Source organism: Somniosus microcephalus, chromosome 7, assembly GCF_052327205.1.
Source record: "Somniosus microcephalus isolate GS21.2 chromosome 7, FLI_Smic_1.0, whole genome shotgun sequence".
Taxonomy (NCBI): Eukaryota; Metazoa; Chordata; class Chondrichthyes; order Squaliformes; family Somniosidae; genus Somniosus; species Somniosus microcephalus.
Window position 1 is genome coordinate 18,951,250 of NC_140993.1, and position 21,063 is coordinate 18,972,312.

General features: G+C 42.5%; 1 protein-coding gene and 1 long non-coding RNA gene across 5 annotated transcripts in view; one reads left to right on the forward strand and one right to left on the reverse strand.

Annotated features, from left to right (window-relative positions):
• Positions 1-10,926: 10,926 nt before the first annotated feature.
• Positions 10,927-20,190, reverse strand: LOC147114548 (uncharacterized). Its single transcript, XR_015078953.1, has 2 exons — positions 20,002-20,190; positions 10,927-11,404 (listed from the first exon to the last, which is right to left on the reverse strand). It is a non-coding gene; the product is annotated as an uncharacterized LOC147114548 (long non-coding RNA).
• A 124-nt stretch (positions 20,191-20,314) lies between these two features.
• The window catches only part of vps13b (vacuolar protein sorting 13 homolog B), a 1,087,794-nt gene continuing 1,087,045 nt past the window's right edge, over positions 20,315-21,063 (forward strand). For 2 of the 4 annotated variants that reach the window (XM_085992288.1, XM_085992290.1), the window contains exon 1: positions 20,315-20,576. The gene's annotated coding sequence lies outside the window, so the exon portion shown is untranslated. The remainder of the gene's footprint in view (positions 20,577-21,063) is intronic. The other 2 variants (XM_085992289.1, XM_085992291.1) reach the window with 2 other exon arrangements.

Consider the following 21,063-nt stretch of genomic DNA (forward strand, 5'->3'; position numbering starts at 1 on the left):
TGTATTACAAAAATTATATACAGATACACTACTTTTAATGCTTATGCACTAGTCTTCCAGCTGTTAAAGCACATCTGGCACTGATAGAATTTAACTGTTCTCTTTATGTTTTCCAAACGTAACTGAGCTTTCCAACTGCAACATTCTTTTTATGGAGTCTCAATACTATTGATGTATATGGGCTTCAAAAGGGCATGCCTAAACTTTTACTTTGATATTTTAATTGTATTTCTACTTGAGATAAAGCCAGACTAAACTGGGAATTGCTTATTATTAAGTCTTGTACACAAACTTTATTGTAATGAGCTTTTTTTTTTTAGGTCTACCATTCCCCGGCTGAATGGTTATTCAGGCAAGATGCTCTTCACTATGCTGCTTCACATCTGGCCACAGGCAGTTGCTGAAAGCATCATACACTGATCTGATGTACTTTTTATGCCTTTCATTTCTGCTCCATGCCCCCATTAATGGCACAATCAAGATCGGGAGTCCACCATGTGGGGATTGCAGGGGTAGCTCTGCATTCTACTACTTCAACGTGATTTTAATATATCATATTTGCATATTACATTATGTTCAGACAGTGCATCATTCATAATAGACAAATGATAAAGTTCATCAACTCTTTTTTAAATTGAAGAACATAAAAGGACTCTGTAATTTATTACACAAATGGACCATCTGCATGCGCAAAAGTACATCAGATTGTTTAGAAAGCAAATCAATTCTCAGGATGTGGCATTATCGGCAAGGCCATCCCGAGTTGCCTTTGAGAAGTTGGTGGTGGGCCTGCTTCTTGAACTGCTGCATTCCGTGTGCTGAAGGTGCTGTCGCAATGACGTCAGGTAGGGAGCTCCAGGAATCTGAGCCAGTGATGATAAAGGAACGGGAATATGTGTCCAAGTCAGTATTCCATCGTACTCCTGGCGTGCCTTGCAGGTGGCGGAGAGGCTTTGGGTCGTCAGGAGGTGAGCCAGTCACCACAAAATACCCAGCCTCTGACCTGCTCTAGTAGCCACAGAATTTATGTGGTTGGACCAGTTGAGTTTCTGGTCAATGGTGACCCCCACAGGATGCCGTTGTTACTTCTAGACTTGACTATTCCAACGCACTCCTGGCTGGCCTCCCACATTCTACCCTACGTAAACTTGAGGTGATCCAAAACTCGGCTGCCCGTGTCCTAACTCTCACCAAGTCTCGTTCGCCCATCACCCCTGTGCTTGCTGACCTACATTGGCTCCTGGTTAAGCAATGCCTTGATTTCAAAATTCTCATCCTTGGTTTCAAATCCCTCCATGGCCTCACCCCTCTCTATCTCTGTATTTTCTTCAGCCCCACAACACCTCCCCCCCACCCCGGCCGAGATATCTGCACTCCTCTAATTCTGCCCTCTTGAGCATCCCTGATTATAATCGCTCAACCATTGGTGGCCATGCATTCTGTTGCCTAGGACCTAAGCTCTGGAATGCCGTGCCTAAACCTCTCCACCTCTCTTTCCTCCTTTACGATGCTCCTTAAAACCTACTTCTTTGACCAAGCTTTTGGTCACCTGCCCTAATTTCTCCTTATGTGGCTCGGTGTCAAATCTTTTGTCTTATAATACTCCTGTGAAGCACCTTGGGGTGTTTTACTCTGTAAAAGGCGCTATAAACATACAAGTTGTTGTTGTTGTTGATGGTGGGGGACTCAACCATGGTAATGAGATTGATGCCAAGGGAGGTGGCTAGGCTTTCTAGTTGGAGATGGTCATTTCTTTTCACTTGTGTGGCACAAACATTACTTATCAGCTCAGCAAGCATTGGCTAGAGTAGAGAAAACTGCTGCACAAAGAGGGGAAAACTTTTCTCCCTGTACCTTATTTTTCACAGTACATTACCCTATTCTTTCTCTAATCCCAGTCCCTCTTTACCACAAATTAACTTTTGAACTACAGGTCAATATTTTACTTGGAGCAATTGCAACCATTCTCTTGCACTTGAGCAGCTGCTGCAACCCACTTGTAGGGTGGAGTTACAGTCAAATCTTGTTCCCACCTTTTCTGCAAATGCGCATATGGCAGGAGTGATGAAAAGAATTAACTAGAAGACATTTCGGGGTCCTAGATTTGTCTCTGGTTCAATCAAAAACTCCTCCTCCAATAAAAGCTTTGACTGGGTTAGATTTTCAACATGAAGACTGGTGTTGTGGATCAGTTGCCTATTATAAACTGTCATAATTAACTTTCCATTGATTGTAACGCAACTGAAAATCGGGTTTTATAACTTGCGGCTGATCCACAAAGCCAACTTGGGTGGCCAGTTAAAATTCTACTCCACGATCTCAAGTAAATTTCAACCAATGCAACGCCCAAAGGAGATCACTTTGACGGTAGCAGGATCCAGTGTTGTGAGCCACCTTCATTGAGTTTCACAATGACTGCTCAGCCTTTCCTAATTGACTTGCTTTCCTGGCAACCTCTTTCACCTCCAGCCAACTTCTCTCTCCATTGCAATCCTTTCTTGCCCTTCTCGCTACGTTACTGGTCAAGTTACCTCTGAATTTTTCTTTCTTGTCCATGCTAAGTTCCAAATATGCCATTCTACATGCGTCCTCCCTACAGCTTCACTGTTGAAATCAATACTCAACGAATATTTTCTTATTCTTGTACATTATTTCCCTAGATCTGAAAACTATGGAACTCCTTACGACTTCAAGTCTTTGCTTTTTTACACAATCCTGGAATTATAAAACCCAAGCTTGACATCACCTAATAACTACTTTTTGATTTACCTTTTCTTCTCTTTTACTGTTTTCAACTATGGCGATGTCCTTCTGCTCAGAACATCGACCATTTCTCTTCGTTTCTCAAAAAAATACTTTAAATTCAATTTTCAATAGGTCTGCTGTTACGTCACTTATTATTTCACTCCTAGAAAACCTGAATAATGGAGGGTGTTCTGAAGCAATGACGAAAAAGGAATTGCTAGATGAAGAAAGATCAAGGTTCATCTTGTTCCTCTTCTACCATCCTGGTAGTCTCATGGTACAATGATTTAGGAGTTGTTGACTGATCACAGCAATCAATCTCTATCAATGAGTCTTACAACAGACCCAGACATGACATGAAGAAAGCCCCAGTGGTGGAGAGCTTTGGGAACCATAGGTCCAAAGTCCCCTGTTCCTCCCACGCATGCTACACTTATCACATGTCATGTCTCAAATTACTCATATACTGTATCCCAAAATGTTACTTTCTGAAATAAATCTGTTTAATTTGAATGAATCAATACTAACTGCTTCCACAGTCTTCCTAGGGAGCCTGTTCCATAGATTAACCACTCGCTCACTGAAATATTATTTCCACATATGTGTTTTGAATTTACCCCTCTTGAAGTCCAGGCTGTGTCCTCTGGTCCTACTTTTGTGGAAAAAATGAAATAGATGGTCATGGTCTACTTTATCTAGTCCCTTTAGAATCCTAAAAACAGCAATCACATTACTTGGAATCACCTGAAGAAATACAGAGCCATTAGAGGGAGCCAGCTTTATGGGAGGCAGATTGTACCTGATGACTCTTCTGGAGTTCTTTAAGGAGATAGCAAACCTTGTGGATAGGAGGAAATTAATGGATGTTGTTCATTTGGATTTTGGCAATGTAATTTGATACAGTGCAATACAGGAAACTGGTCCACGGTGTTTGAAGTTCTGATATAGGTAAACTGCTTTTGAAATTTATTGAAAATTGGCTGAAGCAGAGGAAGAAAAGGATGGCTGGATCAGCATGGAAGCTGGTAACTAGTGCTGGGGCTGTTGTTTATATATATTATAATGTACATAAATGAGTTGGAAGTGAGGATATGAAAAAAAACTCTCTGAATTTGCAAATTATTCCAGAAACAGGCTGATCTAATGCAGAAAGATCTGGCTAGATTGGGCAGCTGGGCTGAACAGTGATAGATGTCATTATATGTTGACAAATGCAAAGTCGTAAGATTGGGAAATAATATACAGTAGCAATATAAGCTAAATAGGTATATTAACAGTAAAAGGGTTGTCAGATGAAAATGGAAATTATTGGTGAAGGCAGAAGGCATGGCTGAGGTACTAAATGAGTACTTTGTACCTGTGTTTACCAAGAGAACTTTGCCAAAGTCACGGTAAATGAGGAGGTTGTCGGGATACTGGATGAGATAAAAATAGATAAGGAGGAGGTACTAGAAAGGCTGGCAGTACATAAAGTGGAGAAGTCACCCGGTCCAACTAGGCTGCTGAGGGAAGCAAGGATAGAAATTGCAGAGGTGCCGGCCAGAATCTTCCAATCCTCCTTCGGGATATCGGAGTGGTATCAGATGACTGGATGATTGCAAATGTTACATCCTTGTTCAAAAAAGGGGAAGGATAAACCTGACAGTTACAGGCCAGTCAATTTAACATCAGTGGTGGAGAAGCTTTTAGGAATACTAATCCAGGAGAAAATTAACAGCCACTTGGACAAGCATGTACTAATAAAGGAGAGCCAGCACGGATTTTTTAAGGGCAAATCGTGTTTGACTAACTTGATTGAGTTTTTTGATGAAGTAACAGAGGATGGATAAGGGCAGTGCAGTTAATGTATATATGGACTTTCAAAAGATGTTTTATAAAGTACCACATATAGCAAAATTGAAGCTCATGGGATAAAAAGGACAGTAGCAGCAAGGATACAAAATTGGCTAAAGGATAGAAAACAGAGAGTGTGGTGAAAGGCTGTTTTTCAGACTGGAGAGAGATATACAGTGGAGTTCCGCAAGGTTCAGTACTAGGACCACTGCTGTTTTTGATTTACATTAATGACTTGGACTTAGGGACAATTTCAAAACTTGCAGATGACACAAAACTTGGAAGTGTAGTAAACAACGAGGAAGATAGTAATAGACTTCAAGAGAACAGGCAGGCTGGTGGAATGGGGGGGAAACATGGCGGATGAAACTCAACACAGAAAAGTGTAAGGTGATATAATTTGGTAGGGAGAGCGAGGAGAGACAATACAAGCGAAATGGTACAATTTTAAAGGGGGTGTAAGAACAGCGAGACCTGGGGGTGTTTGTACACAAATCTTTGAAGGAGGCAGGACAAGTTAACAAAGCAGTTAATAAAGCAGGTGGGATCCTGGGCTTTATAAATAGAGGCATAGAGTATGAAAGCCAAGAAGTTATGCTAAACCTTTATAAAACACTAGTTTGGCCCCAGCAGGAGTATTGTGTCCAATTGTGGGCACCACACTTTAGGAAGGACGTGACGGCTTTGGCGAGGGTACAGAAGAGATTTACTGGAATGGTTCCAGGGATGAGGGAATAGTTACGTGGATAGACTGGAGAAGCTGGGGTTGTTCTCTGGGGCAGAGCAGAGAAGGCTAAGAGGAGATTTGATAGGGGTGTTTAAAATCATGAAGGGTTCAGATAGACTAAATAAAGAGAAACTGTTTCCAATACCTGAAGGGTCGATAATGAGAGGGCACAGATTTAAGGTGATTGGCAAAAGAACCAGAGCAGACATGAGGAAAAATGTTTTTTTACACAACAAATGAGCGGTTAGGATTTGGAATGCGCTGCCTGATAGGGTGGTGGAAACAGATTCAATAGTAGCCTTCAAAAGGGAATTGATACATACTTGAAGAAGAAAATTGTAGGCAATGGCCCCCTTCTATGCTGTGCTATTGTATGATTTTATAAATGGTATTACTCTACATGATACTGAAAGTGATTTGGGGTTACTGTTGGCCAGCAGCACAGTGTGTAGCAGCAGTAAAGACAGCAACTAGGATGTTGGGTTGTATAGCCAGAGGTTAAGAAGGCAAATGGTATGTTGGCCTTCGTAGTAAGAGGGTTCGAGTACAGGAACAAGGATGTCTTGCTACAGTTGTACAGGGCCTTGGTGAGACCGCACCTCGAGTATTGTGTGCAGTTTTGGTCGCCTTACCTGAGGAAGGACGTTCTTGCCATGGAAGGAGTGCAGCGAAGATTCACCAGGCTGATACCTGGGATGGCAGGAATGACGTATGAGGAGAGATTGTGTCGATTGGGCTTATACTCACTGGAGTTTAGAAGATTGAGAGGGGATCTCATCGAAACCTATAAAATTCTGTCAGGCCTGGACAGACTAGATGCAGGAAGGATGTTTATGATGGCTGGGGAGTCCAGAACCAGGGGTCATAGTCTAAGGATAAGGGGTAAGCCATTTAGGACTGAAATGAGGAGGAATTTCTTCACCCAGAGAGTGGTGAACCTGTGGAATTCTCTGCCACAGAGGGCGGTGGAGGCCAGTTCATTAAATATATTCAAAAAGGAGTTGGATATATTTCTTAAGGCTAAAGGGATCAAGGGATATGGGGAGAAGGCAGGGACAGGGTACTGAATTTGGATGATCAGCCATGATCTCATTGAATGGCGGAGCAGGCTCGAAGGGCCGAATGGCCTACTCCTGCTCCTATCTTCTATGTTTCTATGAAAATGGCTGAAATCTTGGGAGGTGTTTCTGAGTTTGGACAGAACACTGATCCAGCTCAGTTTGGCAAATTGCGCACAATTCTGGTCATCGTATTATGAGACAGACATCTAGGTACTGGAGAGGGTGTAGTAAAGGGCGACTAAATTGATAGCTGGCATTAGGCACCAGAATTATGAGGAAAGACTGACTAGAATACAAGGGGTTAGAAGTTATGCTACAGCTATACAAAGCCCTGGTTAAACCACACCTGGAGCACTGTGAGCTGTTCTGGGCACCACACCTTAGGAAGGATATATTAACCTCGGAGATATATACTGGCTTAGGAGGGAGTGCAGCGTAGATTTACCAGAATGATTCCTGGACTCCAAGGGTTAAATTACGAGGAAAGATTATACAAACTAGGGTTGTACCTGGAATTTAGAAGGTTAACAGGTGATTTGATCGAACTTTTCAAGATATTAAGGGGAACTGAGGGTAGATAGAGAGGAAACTATTTCCGCTGGTTGGGGAGTCGAGGACTAGGGGGCACAGTCAAATAATTAGAGCCAGACCTTTCAGGAGTGAGATTAGGAAACACTTCTACACACAAAGGGTGGTAGAAGTTTGGAGCTCTCTTTCGCAAACGGCAATTGATGATAGGTCAATTGTTAATTTTAAATCTGAGATCGATAGATTTTTGTTAACCAAAGGCATTAAGGGATCTGGGGGCAAAGGTGGGTATATGGAGTTAGGTCACAGATCAGCCATGATCTTATTGAATGGTGGAACAGGCTTGAGGGGTTAAATGGCCTGCTGCTGTTCCTATGACTGCAGAAACTAGGAATGCTCACATTGAGGAGAAGGCTCAGGGTGGTATTATTGACATTTTCAAGATCGCAAAGTTTACGTAATAGTCAAGATAAACACCAACATGTTCAACAGTCACAGATTCTACAAAAGGGCACAACCTCAAACAGAACAGGGAGGGTGAAAAGTCAGTTTGCAATGAACTACTTTATGCACAGGGTAGTGCATGCAGGGAATAGAATTCAAAAGGAGGCAGTGGGGCAAATTGTAATGAGGGTTGGCTAAGTATGTTGGCCACCCTGTAACCAGAGATTATTCTAGAAGCCTGGGTAGAAATATAAATGTAATTACTGTAGAAATTACTTTTTTTACATTATTGCTTGTTCATTTTATGTGCTGTCTTTTTATATCTTTTATTTATTTTATGTCTGCTTTATTTATATTTAAAGTATGTATGCGTGTATATGTCGGTATGTGTTTTTTTGTGATGGTGCCGATGAAGATGGCTGCCGTCCTTGCGAGCTCCGTGCGTACCAGGCAGCTAAGTGTTCTTGCTGCTTGGTGCTCTCGGCTCATCAAGAAAAAAGCATTTCACTGACTAGATTACACTTCTTGTATTTAGTTATGTGACCAATGAAATTTGAAATTGAAATTGAAATTGGAATACTGGACAAAGAATTTCATGAGTATATGAAAGGTATGATGGGATATATTTTCCAGGCACCAGGATTGGCCACAATGGTTTTTTCTGGTTTTGTACATTTCCATGTACAGCATTTTCTTTCTCTGTAAGATCTGGTCATTGCACTCTCTTTATTGTTTCTATGTCAAAGAGCAAAACTTTAACCTCTTAAAAGAAATGTATTTTTCTTGCCTTCTTTTCTGGCCAAGTTCCAAAGACAACCCATTTTCAGTGGTTCATGATTAACTCTGGTGTACAAAGGGAACACAGCTGTATCAAGTTAAATATTATTCTGATTGATCAAAACATCAAAATACTTTATTATACAGAGTTCAAGGGGAATGATAAGTGAAGTTGTACAACGAGTTTGCTTGAAGACTTCAAGAAAATTCATACACTGAAGCAATCAGCTATCACTTTCACATGCAGAATGGGTTTGAGCAATCAGGAGATGCATTTGAAGAGCCAACATCTGATCTCTCGGTACTTTTTGCTGTGTTCTGATTATACAGTTCCATTCAACTGCTGAAAGAGCTGCTCGAATGCCAAGAGGTTCAGTTGCGCGCCAGATTCAGAAATTTGTGCTGCACTGTTAGTGTGGCATATGTTTCAGCTTTTGTACAGTCGCTGCTAGCAGTTGTAGTTAACTGAAACTAGGCTACTGTTGCATGAATGCTTTAAGAAGTTGGGACGAATTAAAAGCTGAAAGTCACTCCCATCTTTGATGGCTGCACAATGTCAATGGATGTATTTACACACCAACTCTGCCACTGCAGCAAAGCGGTTTCGGTGCCATGAATCTGGTGCGCAAACAGAAAATGACGCCGACAGTTTCAAACTGCATCTCACTGGAGCTGTGGAAGTGAATCTCCCAGATCCCGGTGTAGATGTGGTTTTCTGCACTTCCAAGTTCAAAGTGGCAAAAAGGCACGTGCGCCAGAACGGAACAGGTAATTTAGTCAAAAACTTTTGAATGTGTGCAAGTAGATAGGCTATCAATGATCAGCAGATAACTCATTGTACCATTTTCTTGTTCACAACAAAGCAATTAAAAGGTGTTTAGAGATAGAGAATACAAACAGATATGAAAGCCTATTGGGCGCGGTGCTGATCCATTTCCTTGCCCCAACAGTCAGGACCGTTACGGTGTGGCAAGCACTGTGTGCAGTCTCCTGCTTCTTCCCCACATTGGAAGATATAGTACACATTTTCTCCATCTTATTACTGCTACCCGTATCCTAACTTGCACGAAGTCCCGTTCACCCATTACCCCCGTGCGCACTGACCTACATTGGCTCCTGGTCCGGCCTAGATTTAAAAATTCACATCCTTGTTTACAAAACCCTCCATGGCCTCGCCCCCTCCCCATCTCTGTAACCTCCTGCAGCCCTACAACCCTCAAGATCTCTGCGTTTCTCCAATTATGGCCTCTTACGCATCCCCGATTTCCATCCCTCCAACATTGGCGGCTGTGCCTTCAGCTGCCTAGACGCCAAGCTCTGGAATTCTCTCCCAAAACCTCTCTGCCCCCCCATCTCCTTTAAGACGCTCCTTAAAATCTACCTTTTTGATCAAGCTTTAGGTCAGCTGTCCTAATATCATGTGGCTCAGTGTCAAATTGTTTGACAATGCTCCTGTGAAGTGCATTGGGACGTTTCACTATGTTAAAGGTGCAATATAAATACAAGTTATTGTTGAGGAGGAATGGCCAAGTGGACGTTGTCTGGCTTCGAACCCAAGATGTTCTGTAACCATTTTCAATCTTGATTTTATTTTAAAAGCTTGCATACTATTAAAACATCATCTTCTTGTCATTCCTGCAAAATATTAAAGTTTCATAATTTCTTAATACCCGAACTGAAGGTTCTAGTCTCTGAAAATCAATACTGCTGCCCATCCGCCATTCCACTGATAATGTTACATAAAGACTCAAAGCAGGTCAGCAGAGTTCTAGTTTTGGGGATCGGTAGCCTGTTAAAATAAAATGAGCCATTAGCAAGGGTAGAGTGGCATATTTTGTTATTGTCTACATTATCAGTAGTGTGAAAGATTGAATTTCACTAAAAACTGTATTTTGTTCAGTCATGTATTTCATGTCAAATAAGCCAGTTGGTTTACAATTGACCTGGTCACACTAGCGCTGATTGGTGTGCCTTCAAGATAGGAAAAATGAATATGAGGCACGTGCAAGAAATGAACGCGGAGCACAGAATCCAGTATTCGCAAGTCGTATTGTTTTAGCCTTTGGGTCACGCTATCATGCAACGAGATATTTGGCAGTAAAGGTACACTCCAGTTTGTAGGCGATGAGAGATCCACTTATGAGAATGATGGAATGATGACTGATGTCCTGAACCTGAGAGAATAGCTAGTGCAGACCCAAAGTTTGCAACGCTGGTCTCTGGGTGTACCCTCTTGCTCTAGTGATTTCAACACAGATTCCTGGGTAGATCTGCAAACTATATGATTCCTGACAAATTTGAATATAGTTATGGACAGTTAATTAAGCTGTATTATTATTAGGCCAAATAAATACTGATCAGTAATTTCACTCAAGGATTTAACTGATGTATTTAATGAAGAATGGATACTTCAGCACAGCAGTATGTTTTCCTAAACTGAAAATGTTACAGAAAATCTTATACTCAAATCTTTGACCGTTCTGTGAACAATCAGACGTGACCATACAAGTATCTTAAGAGTTTCAATTAGAAAAGAATTAAAGGAGTTCATGTATTTTAAGATTGACAGCTATGATAAGTAAGTGAATGGCACTCTGCAAATTTACCTACAAGATGTATGCAGGAAGCAGGAACCTATTTGTATTTAATGTTTATACATCTGACTCTTCCAGGTCTGGTTGTGGAATGCTGTAGTTGAAACCCCAGTAAATGTCAAATATCTCTGGAATATCTAATGTGTCTTTCACCGAATAATAAAAGCAGCAACTATTTTTTGACATAGGTAGGATCTAAAGTATAGGACACAGTGAATAAAACCATAAACATTGCTCAATTTAATTGAAAATTTGATTACATTAAATTGTACAAAAGAATTACAATTTACAGATAATGTTTGTTTTAGAATTTGAAACATAATTTAGTTATCTCTGGACTATGTTTCAGAACATTGACAGGCAACCACAAGAATTACTAGCATGTTGCAAACTGCATTGAGATTTATTTACTTTACAAAAATGTTATGCAGCGTAGCAGATGGTCACTGGAACAAAGACAGATGTCTGTGAATTTTATCTGCCAGGAACACAGAAAGAAAGCGGCAAACTCCAATTTGCCACAACCTGATGCAAGCCCCAGCGACCCTGGTTCAAGTGGTGATTGTTAAATGCTGGAGCCGAGATGGCAGAATGCATTACAGCACCACCTTCAGCTCTACAGAGAGGTGCGATGGATACAGGTTCAAGTTTTCTGCATGATCGGAGTTGCATTCCCTTGGGCTATTAGATTCCTCCTATTGATGGAGAATTGAGAGCAGGTTAATTCATCCAGAGAATGGGGAGAAAGCAGGATTCACAATTTCACAAACAAATTCAAAAAAAGGGCACACTTGAACTTTTGAGAGTACCGGATGGGCAACAAGGTGCTCTGGAAAAGAATGACACTGGGAGACCAATTGCAGTGTTAAGCTTTCTCACGAGTATTTTTGGAACTCTTGCACAACTGCTCCAGCCACAATGCATGGAACGGTCAGCTAGGCCTTGGATGTTTTAATGGGCTCTTCTACACAGGAATGGCACAATGGGCCGTATATTCCGATGCCTACGGGTGTGTACGCGCCCGTAGAGACATCGGAAATGCCGGTTTCAGGCATGCTGTTAGATCGGGTAATTAATTTCAGTGGACCACACTGATCTGAGGTCAACACACTAAAATAAAAGTTTGCAAGTCCGGTGGTAAGTTTTAAATAGTCGATTTATTGCATCACTTGATTTACACTGTTTGACTTCCTTCATCCGACTAACATCATATTCAAAATGGCTGGTTTTTATACAGCAGATGTACCCGCCCCCTTTACCATTGGCTCAGCAGCATGCATGCAGAGCTATGGTTGGTTCAACTACATCACACTGATTGGATCTCTGATACATCAATCATTCCTTTGTTCTCTAGTTAAGCAGAATCATCACTCAGTTTTAAGCTAAGATCAGCACTTTCACAGTTTAAGCTAAATCAGCATTTTCATTGTTCTCAGTTTTTAAGTCAGCCGATGTGACGTTACCAGCTGTGATTGGATCTGATGCATCACACCATCCTTTGGCACATGGTCAGCTTAAGCATAATCAGATTTCTTTAAGTCATTAGATTTTAATCATATTAAAATCAATGTTATTAAAATATATATATATATATATTCCCTAACACATGCCAAGCCCATGCGCTGAAAACCGGCATTTCCGATCTGTCAAGAATGCTCTTGACAGATCGGACACCTGCCCTGGAGAAGGGCCTCTGCGGGGGGAGAGTTCCTCTTTCTGCAGAACCTCCGCCCGCTGAAAACCCTTAAGCCTGGTAAAAGCTGGCGTAAGGCCTGCTTTTACCAGCATAAGATTTGAAAAAAGTGAAAAAAAATGTTCCCCACTCATTTATCATTTAAAAATACTTTTAAAAAAGGTAAGTTTTTGTTTAAAATATTTAATTTATTGTAATTTCAACTCATTTTAAAAATGTGATGCGTTTTAAAAAATGTATTTAACGTTTTACTGTGTTTTTGGGGTGATCTCCATTCATATATTTGACAGGTCTATCTGTCAAGTGTATGAAGGGAGATTCCCTTCTCCTATTGGCTCCCCATGGCCAACATGATCCCAGGGATGCTTGCGAACTGCCTGCACCTCTGGGATACGTGGGCTCTGCACATTTCGAGTTGGAGAGGCCCAGGAGCGGAAGTATACGCACCTCGGGAGCCCTCAGGTAAGCCCATATTTTCCAGATCGGAGGCCTCCGCACGCAGGAAGCATACGATCGGAAAATACGGCCCAATGTGTTTGTATCTGTGTGGCTAGCCATTTATAAGCCCTTAAACCTTTGTGGATGAAGTTCAGGTACAAAGTTCCAGAATCATCTTGTATTACATGAAACTAGAGCACAGTGAAACATCTGTCAACTATTATAGTAACCTTCTTAGTCAGACAATATTGTAAAGCAGTCCTCTTACCGCTTAAATTGCAAGAGCACCACTCAAAAATTTGGCAACCACATGCACATGGTCAGCACCAAAATAAGTGAAAGATTCAAAATAGTGCAAAGAATTTTTTTTTATCTGAGGCTATATCAAAGAATGTCAAGAGCAAATACAGAACAATTTTCACAAGTACAGGAAACTCTTTCGTATCCGGCACCGACGGGACCGGGATGGTGCCAGTTGATTAAAAATTCCGGATAACGGAGAGGTATATCTACCGAGGCTATTTTTAACAAACAAAAATTTAAAAAATCAAGAAATGTGCAGTATAATTGGGTACTCACCTACAGAATGTTGTGTTAAAGGGATGGTGGAAGATGCTTGATTAAGTACAGTACTGCCAGTTGAGGGTAATCCATAACTCTTTAATTACTTAACAGTAAAACAAAACTTTTAAACGACTGTATACTGTAGTTTTCGGAGTATGAATTTTGCCGGTTATTAGAGAATACCGGATATTTAGGTGCCATTTAAATGAGTTTCCTTAATTTGTCCAGTCACTCAACAGAATACAGTCCATTACAATGTTCAGATATTACAATGTTCAGATATTACAAGGTTCAGATATTACAAGTGACAACATCAAAAACACTTCATTGGCTGTAAAGCGCTATGGGATATCCCGAGATCGTGACAGGCACTATATAAATGCAAGTCTTTCTTTCTTATATACATAAAATGCTAAAAACAAACAATCAAAGCAATAAATACACTAATGTTTGTACAGCATCTTTTGGTTTCTTTTCTTTTCTATGTTGCAATGTTTTTCTAGCTACAGCTGCCCAATTTCACATGCTCCAATTCGCTTATGGCGATTCTTGAAAAGGATGTTTCTGTATGATAGAATAATTTATTGTGCTAAAATGAAAACTATGACCATCTTCTCTCTTTATTGCTATCTGTCAACTGCTCTGCTGGCTTTGTGTCCCTCATCTTTTCCAAGAATCTGGTTTGATCCCTCATTACTCATTTATGACATCTGCCGTTATCAATCTCTTCCGCCAGCTTTCCCTCTTGATGCCTTTTATCTAAACATTTCTATTTCTTTGATAACTTGCTTTCTCATTCATGCGTTAAAAGCAGCACGCCCCTCGGCGTAAGACTTCAGCAGTAGCACATCCACAATCTTCTGTAACTCTTAAGACTTCCAGTAATTCATATCTATTTTGGAAACGGTACACAAAATACTAGTACCTCCACCCAATTCTCTTTCATACATCAGTGAGAATGACATTTTCAGGTGCCCTCTTATACACTCAAGGGTTCAGAGGACACCCTGGAAGTTTTTGAAGTTCAGTAGGATAGTAATCGCACATAATAGTTTTATTTTTAAATGAGTTTGTTATTTCAGTGATTCAGCTTAATTATAAAATAACAATTGATGTTACTGTAATTATTAACGTATAATTGTTATAATTAATTAAAAAATGCACTGAGCAAACTGCGTAAAATCTTGCTACATTGCAACCCCATTACTTAGTCACAACTCAACATAGCTTTCTGAATTATATGGTTTCTGAACAAAATCAAATGATAAAATGAAGAGCAACACTGCAAACTTTCGATGGCCATCACGTTTGTGTGTGTGTGTGTGTGTGTGTGTTGTGGGGGGCAGAAAATGAAATAAAATTACATAACATAAGAAATAGAAGCAGGAGTAGATCATACGGCCCCTTGAGCCTGCTCCTCCATTCAGTAAGATCATGGCTGATCATTGACCTCAACGCCACTTTCCCGCCCGATCCCATATCCCTCGATTCCCCACGAGTCCAAAAATCTATCGACCTCAGCCTTGAATATACTCAACGACTCAGCATCCACAGCCCTCTGTGGCAGAGAATTCCAAAGATTCACCACCTTCAGTGAAGAAATTCCTCCTCATCTCAGTCTTAAATGGCTGACCCCTCATCCCGAGACGATGCCCCCTACTTCTAGACACGCCAGCCAGGGGAAACAACCTCTCAGCATCTACCCTGTCAATCCCCGTTAGAATCTTGTATGTTTCAATGAGATCACCTCTCATTCTTCTAAATTCCAGAGAGTATAGGCCCAATCTACACAAGTTCTCATCATAGGACAGCCCTCTCATCCCAGGAATCAATCTAGTGAACCTTCGTTGCACCGCCTCCAAGGTAAGTGTATCCTTCCTTAGATAAGGAGACCAAAACTGTGCACAGTACTCCAGGTGTGGACTATTAGCTCTTTTTTGGCCGGCACAGGCACGGTGGGCCGAATGGTCTCCTTCTTTGCTGCAAATATCTATGATTCTGATTCACCAAAGCCCTGTACAATTGCAGCAAGACATCCTTACTCTTATACTCCAACCCCCTTGCAATAAAGGCCAACATGCCATTTGCCTTCCTTATTGCTTGCTGTACCTGCATGCTAGCTTTCTGTGTTTCTTGCATGAGGACACCCAAATCTCTCTGAACACCAACATTTAAAAGTTTCTCACCATTTAAAAAATGTTCTGTTTTTCTATTCTTCCTACCAAAGTGAATAACCTCACATTTCCCTACATTATACTCCATCTGCCACCTTACTGCCCACCCACTCAGTCTATCTACATTCCTTTGCAGACTCTGTGTTCTCCGCACAGCTTACTGTCCCACCTAGCTTTGCATCGTCAGCAAACTTGGAATACATTACACTCGGTCCCTCTGGAGATGGAGCACGCGGTGTCTGCCGGCACGCTTGAGGCCTTCCTCGACCGGTGGGCGCCGCGGGGACTGGAGTGCATCATCAGCCCGGCCAATCAAATTTTAATTTAATTTGTTAAGTTTTATTTAAAGTTTTATTAAGTTACACTTAATTTGTTTAACCACCCAAACAAAAAAAAAAGTACACTCGGTCCCTTCATCTCGGTCATTAATATAGATTGTAAATAGTTGAGGCCCCAGCACTGATCCCTGCGGCACCCCACTAGTTACAGCCTGCCAACCTGAAAAAGACCCGTTCATCCCTACTCTCTGTTTTCCGTCTGTTAACCAATCCTCTATCCATGCTACTATATTACCCCCAACCCCATGAGCCCTTATCTTGTGTAATAACCTTTTATGTGGCACCTTATCGAATGCCTTTTGGAAATCCAAATATACTACATCTACTGGTTCTCCTTTATCTACCCTGCTTGTTACATCCTCAAAAAACTCTAATGAATTTGTCAAACACGATTTCCCTTTCATAAAACCATGTTGACTCTGCCTAATCATGTTATGATTTTCTAAATGCCCTGATACCACTTCCTTAACAATGGATTCCAGCATTTTCCCGACGACTGATGTCAGGCTAACTGGCCTGGAGTTCCCTGTTTTCTCTCTCCCTCCTTTCTTGAATAGCGGTGTTACATTTGCTACCTTCCAAACCGCTGGGACCGTTCTAGAATCTAGGGAATTTTGGAAGATCAAAACCAATGCATGCACTATCTCTGCAGCCACTTCTTTTAGAACCCTAGGATGCAGGCCGTGAGGTCCAGGGGATTTGTCAGCTTTTCGTCCCATTAGTTTCTCTGGTACTTTTTCTCTACTTATATTAATTATGTTAAGTTCCTCACCCTCAATAGACCCTTGGTTCCCCACCATTTTTGGTATGCTTTTGTGTCTTCCACTGTGAAGACAGATACAAAATATTTGTTTAACGTTTCTGCCATTTCCTTATTCCCCCATAATAATTTCTCCTGTCTCAGCCTCTAAAGGGACCAATGTTTACTTTTGCTACTCTTTTTACATACCAGTAGATCTTACGATCAGTTTTTATATTTCTTGCTTGTTTTCTCTCATATTCTATTTTTTCCCTTATCAATTTTTTGGTCATCCTTTGCTGGTTTCTGAAACTCTCCCAATCCTCAGGCTCACCACTATTCTTTGCAATATTATAAGCTCCTTCTTTCAATCTAATGCTATCCTTAACTTCTTTAGTTAGCCACGGATTGATCACCTTTCCCGTGGAGTTTTTGTTTCTCAATGGCATGTATTTTGTTGAGAATTATTAAATATTTCTTTAAAATATTTCTTCTGCTTATCTACCGCCTTACCTTTTAATCTATTTTTCCAATCTAACTTAGCCAACTCGCCCCTCATACCTATGTAATTAACTTTATTTAAGATTCAGACTCTAGTTTCGGACTTAGGCAAGTCACTCTCAAACTTAATGTGAAATTCTATCATATTATGATCACTCTGCCCCAGAGGATCCTTTACTATGAGATTGCTAATTAACCGTGTCTTATTACACAATACAAGATCTAAAATAGCCTGTTCCCTGGTTGGTTCCATGAGGTATTGTTCTAGGAAACTGTCCCGAATGCATTCCATGAACTCGTCCTCCAGACTGCCTTTGCCAATTTGATTTGTCCAGTCTATATGAGGATTAAAGTCCCCCACGATTATTGCATTACCTTTGTTACAAGCTCCTACTAATTCTTGATTAATATTCTTTTGTCCAATGGTATAGCTACTGTTAGGGGGCCTCAAAACGACTCCCACCAGTGTTTTCTGCCCCTTGTTATTCCTTATCGCCACCCATACTGATACTACTTCCTGATCTTCTGAGCCAAGATCCTTTCTCTCTACTGTCCTTATGTCATCCTTTATTATCAGGGCTACTCCCCCTCCTTTTCCATTCTGCCTGTCTTTTCGAAACGTCAAGTATCCTGGAACATTTAGTTCCCAACCTTGGTCACCTTGCAACCACGCCTCCGTAATGACTATTAGATCAAACCCATTTATCTCTATTTGTGCCACTAGTTCGTCTAGCCTGTTACGAATGCTTTATGCATTCAGATAAAGAGCCTTTAATTTAAATTTTTTACCATTATTCCTTGCTTTGACCTTAATTCTCTGCGGCGCTGCTACCGTTAAACTCTCTGTCCCTCCCTGTCACACTCTGCTTATTTTTACCCAAATCGCTACACTGCTCTATTGCCTTGATCTTTCTCTTTAGATTTCTAAATTTCCCCTCACCTGACTCCTCCCCCTACTTTTTTAGTTTAAATCCCTATTATCTGGTCATTATCACATTGCTGTTTGTGGGAGCTTGCTGTGCTCCAGTTGGTTGCCGCATTTCCTACATTACAACAGTGATTCCACTTCAAAAGGTACTTAATTGGCTGTAATGCGCTTTGGAACGTTCTGAGGTCGTGAAAGGCGCTATATAAATGCAAGTTTTTCTTTTCTTGCAGCGTCTACAGCTTCAGCCCGGGTGTCAGCCGGCACAGACACACGTTGTCCAATGTCACCGATCACATGAACCCCCAACAACAAAAATGGCTGGCCTGGTTTCTTATGAAGGCAAGCGGGGCCAAAAGTTGAAATGGCCCGTTCCTGCTCTGACACACACACACCCATAGTAATACTAATATAAAAACAGAAAATGCAACACCTGCCCTTTTACCCCCTCCCTTCCCACTGTCCAGGGCACCAAACACTCCTTCCAGGTGAAACAGCGATTTACTTGTACTTCGTACAATTTAGTACACTGTATTCGCTGCTCACGATGCGGTCTCCTCTACAACAGGGAGACAAAGCACAGATTGGGTGGCCGCTTTGCGGAGCACCACCATTCACTCCGTAAGCGTGACCCCGAGCATCCGGTCGCCTGCCGCTTTAATTTTCCACTCCACCCACTCTGACCTCTCCGTCCTCAGCCTCATACACTGTTCCAATGAAGCTCAACATTAGCTCGAGGAACAGCACCTCATCTTTTGAATAAGGAACTTTACCGCATTCTGGAGTCAACATCAAATTCAACAATTTCAGACCATAACCTCTGTCCCCATCTTTTCACATGGCAGCTGTTGATGATTCCACCATTCCCATTTAAACCTCATCTAGAGTCTTCTTTCGTTTCTTAACTTGCCCCATCACCATCTCCTTTCATCTCGCACCATCATCCCTTTTGTCATTTAATCTCACTTGCCTTCCACTCTAGCACAGACCTTCCCTTTTGTGCTTTCCTCCCATTTGTTTAAAACCTGTTACACCTCCTTATCTGAGGAAGGATGTCCTTGCCATGGAAGGAGTGCAGTGAAGATTCACCAGACCGATACCTGGGATGGCAGGAATGATGTATGAGGAGAGATTGGGTCGATTGGGCTTGTACTCGCTGGAGTTTAGAAGAATGAGAGGGGATCTCATTGAAACTTATAAAATTCTAACAGGACTAGACAGACTAGATGCTGGAAGGATGTTCCCGATGGTCGGGGAGTCCAGAACCAGGGGTCACAGTCTAAGGATAAGGGGTAAGCCATTTAGGACAGAGATGAGGAGGAATTTCTTCACCCAGAGAGTGGTGAACCTGTGGAATTCTCTGCCAAAGAAGGCAGTAGAGGCCAATTCATTAAATATATTCAAGGAGTTGGATATATTTCTTAAGGCTAAAGGGATATGGGGAGAAGGCAGGAACAGGGTACTGAATTTGGATGATCAGCCATGATCTCATTAAATGGCGAGCAGGCTCGAGGGGCCGAATGGCCTACTCCTGCTCCTATCTTCTATGTTTCTATGTTTTTCCAGTTCTGATGAAAGGTCATCGACCTGAAACGTTAACTCTGTTGCTCTCTCCACAGATGCTGCCTGACCTGCTGAGCGTTTCCAGTATTTCCTGTTTTTATTTCAGATTTCCAGCATCCGCTGTATTTTGCTTTTGTACAGTAATTGGCCCGGTTTCTTTCGGTGGTCTGCGTGAAACAACCTCGACTGGTTAGCAGAGTGGGGGGTGGAGGAGAAGAGGAAGAGTGGGTTCAGCGCCTGCAATAAGCGAGGCCCCTGGCCGGGGCTACTTGAGAAGGCCTCGGGCTGCAGTTTGAACCGACGCTGGAAGAGGGGGGGGGGGGGGGGAAGGATGCCCCGATCATAACGCTTGCTTGCCTGTTCGTCTGCTCGCTCGTTTCCACTCGGCTGTCGGTCGGGTACATTCAATTCTCCGCGCTGAGGGCCACTCGAAAAAACAGCCAGCCGCCGCAAGTACGCCTGCGCCATCGTGACCCCGCCCACACACCAACCGCAAGTGCGCCTGCGCCATCGTGACCCCGCCCACACAGCTGCCGCAAGTGCGCCTGCGCCCCCGTCACCACGCCCACACCGGGCGCACATGCGCCTGCGCCACCATCGCCCCGCCCCCCCCATCCCCTCTCGACGGCCGCGGCGCGAGCTGAGGCGGTTGGCGGAAGTGACGCTTTTTGCAAGCAGGCGGGCGGCCGGCCAGGCAGCTGCGCAGGCGCGGGAACGGTGCGTTGCACTTCGGGATAGCGGAAGAGTGCGGCGTTTGTCATCCTGGGAGAGTTGCGTTGGTGACGGGAGAAGGAGAGGACGAGGATGGTGATGGTGATGGAGCGGCTCTCCAAGGTGTGAGCGGAGCTAGAGGCTGATTGCAGCGAGCCGCTGGCCTGGCCGAGCCTGGCGGCTCCTGATGACAGGCCGTGCTTGTGTGATCTCTGGCGGAGGTGGGTCTCTTGAGTCAGCACACACACACACTTTGTGGCCCTGCTTTCCCTGCTCACCTGGCCACAGGCAGACAGACTGCCTTTGCTCCGGGGCCGACCCACCTCACTGCTCGGCTTTCTGGTATTATAACGGGTGTTGAAATAACCTTAACTCGGTAAATGGTTTCTCTCTGTTGGTTGGGACACTTCATATCGGGAGATAACAAACTCCCATTTTATATAATTTATGCAAATTGTTGATCGTTTGACAGATCTGTTTATGGTCGCAGTTCAGAGACGGACGCGTGCGTTTGTAAGCCCCAGTTAAAGTCAGCAGTCTCTTTGCCCCAGTTAAAGTCAGCAGTCTCTTTGCCCCAGTTAAAGTCAGCAGTCTCTTTGCCCCAGTTAAAGCCAGCAGTCTCTTTGCCCCAGTTAAAGTCAGCAGTCTCTTTGCCCCAGTTAAAGTCAGCAGTCTCTTCTTTGCCCCACTTAAAGTCGGAATACTTAG